Source organism: Cornus florida, unplaced genomic scaffold, assembly GCF_030987335.1.
Source record: "Cornus florida cultivar Cherokee Brave unplaced genomic scaffold, ASM3098733v1 CherokeeBrave_3.0.0_Hap2_scaffold_24, whole genome shotgun sequence".
In the NCBI taxonomy this organism is placed as follows: Eukaryota; Viridiplantae; Streptophyta; class Magnoliopsida; order Cornales; family Cornaceae; genus Cornus; species Cornus florida.
The window spans coordinates 257,501-260,000 of NW_026775738.1; positions in this window are offsets into that span (position 1 = coordinate 257,501).

Here is a 2,500-nt window from a genome sequence, read left to right on the forward strand (position 1 = left end):
GAGGTCCCCCGAGTTAATTTTGCCCATTATGACTCCTCGCCCGCACGCTCGTGCACACCGGCGTGCACGTGGGCATCGTATGCTAAAAAATGAAGTTTGGAGTTTGGGTTTGAAAATTTTATGGGAGCTTCCTAGAAGACTAAGAAGTGCTTTGCTCGAGACGGATTTCGATTTGGAGGTCCGCCGTGTTAATTTTGCCAATTACGGCTCCTCGCGCGCACGCTCAAGCACCCCGACGTGCACACCGGCGCGCACGTGGGCATCGTATGCTAAAAAATGAAGTTTGGAGTTTGGGTTTGAAAATTTTACGGGAACTTCCTAGAAGCCTAAGAAATGCTTTGCTCGAGACGGATTTCGATTTGGAGGTCCCCCGAGTTAATTTTGCCCATTACGACTCCTCGCCCGCACGCTCGTGCACCCCGGCGTGCACGTGGGCATCGTATGCTAAAAAATGAAGTGTGGAGTTTGGGTTCGGAAATTTTATGGGAGCTTCCTAGAAGCCTAAGAAATGCTTTGCTCGAGACGGATTTTGATTTGGAGGTCCCACGAGTTAGTTTTGGCCCATTATGACTCCTCGCCCGCACGCTCAAGCACCCCGGCGTGCACGTGGTCATCGTATGCTAAAAAATGAAGTTTGGAGTTTGGGTTTGAAAATTTTATGCGAGCTTCCTAGAAGCCTAAGAAATGCTTTGCTCGAGACGAATTTCGATTTGGAGGTCCCCCGAGTTAATTTTGCCCATTATGACTCCTCGTCCGCACGCTCGTGCACCCCGACGTGCACGTGGGCATCGTATGCTAAAAAATGAAGTTTGGAGTTTGGGTTTGAAAATTTTATGGGAGCTTCCTAGAAGACTAAGAAATGCTTTGCTCGAGACGGATTTCGATTTGGAGGTCCCCCGAGTTAATTTTGCCCATTATGACTCCTCGCCCGCACGCTCGTGCACCCCGACGTGCACGTGGGCATCGTATGCTAAAAAATGAAGTTTGGAGTTTGGGTTTGAAAATTTTATGGGAGCTTCCTAGAAGACTAAGAAGTGCTTTGCTCGAGACGGATTTCGATTTGGAGGTCCCCCGGGTTAATTTTACCCATTATGACTCCTCGCCCGCACGCTCGTGCACCCCGACGTGCACGTGGGCATGGTATGCTAAAATTGAAGTTTGGAGTTTGGGTTTGAAAATTTTATGGGAGCTTCCTAGAAGCCTAAGAAATGCTTTGCTCGAGACGGATTTCGATTTGGAGGTCCCCCGAGTTAAGTTTGCCCTTTATGACTCCTCGCCCGCATGCTCGTGCACACCGGCGTGCACGTGGGCATCGTATGCTAAAAAATGAAGTTTGGAGTTTGGGTTCAGAAATCTTATGGGAGCTTCCTAGAAGCCTAAGAAATGCTTTGCTCGAGACGGATTTCGATTTAGATTTCCGCCGTGTTAATTTTGCCAATTACGGCTCCTCGCGCGCACGCTCAAGCACCCCGACGTGCACACCGGCGCGCACGTGGGCATCGTATGCTAAAAAATGAAGTTTGGAGTTTGGGTTTGAAAATTTTACGGGAACTTCCTAGAAGCCTAAGAAATGCTTTGCTCGAGACGGATTTCGATTTGGAGGTCCCCCGAGTTAATTTTGCCCATTACGACTCCTCGCCCGCATGCTCGTGCACACCGGCGTGCACGTGGGCATCGTATGCTAAAAAATGAAGTTTGGAGTTTGGGTTTGAAAATTTTATGGGAGCTTCCTAGAAGACTAAGAAGTGCTTTGCTCGAGACGGATTTCGATTTAGATTTCCGCCGTGTTAATTTTGCCAATTACGGCTCCTCGCGCGCACGCTCAAGCACCCCGACGTGCACACCGGCGCGCACGTGGGCATCGTATGCTAAAAAATGAAGTTTGGAGTTTGGGTTTGAAAATTTTACGGGAACTTCCTAGAAGCCTAAGAAATGCTTTGCTCGAGACGGATTTCGATTTGGAGGTCCCCCGAGTTAATTTTGCCCATTACGACTCCTCGCCCGCACGCTCGTGCACCCCGGCGTGCACGTGGGCATCGTATGCTAAAAAATGAAGTTTGGAGTTTGGGTTCGGAAATTTTATGGGAGCTTCCTAGAAGCCTAAGAAATGCTTTGCTCGAGACGGATTTTGATTTGGAGATCCCACGAGTTAGTTTTTGCCCATTATGACTCCTCGCCCGCACGCTCAAGCACCCCGGCGTGCACGTGGGCATCGTATGCTAAAAAATGAAGTTTGGAGTTTGGGTTCGGAAATTTTATGGGAGCTTCCTAGAAGCCTAAGAAGTGTTTTGCTCGAGACGGATTTCGATTTGGAGGTCCCCCGAGTTAGTTTTGCCCATTATGACTCCTCCCCCGCACGCTCAAGCACCCCCGCGTGCACGGGGGCATTGTATGCTAAAAAATGAAGTTTGGAGTTTGGGTTTGGAAATTTTATGGGAGCTTCCTAGAAGCCTAAGAAGTGCTTTGCTCGAGACGGATTTCGATTTGGAGGTCCCCCGAG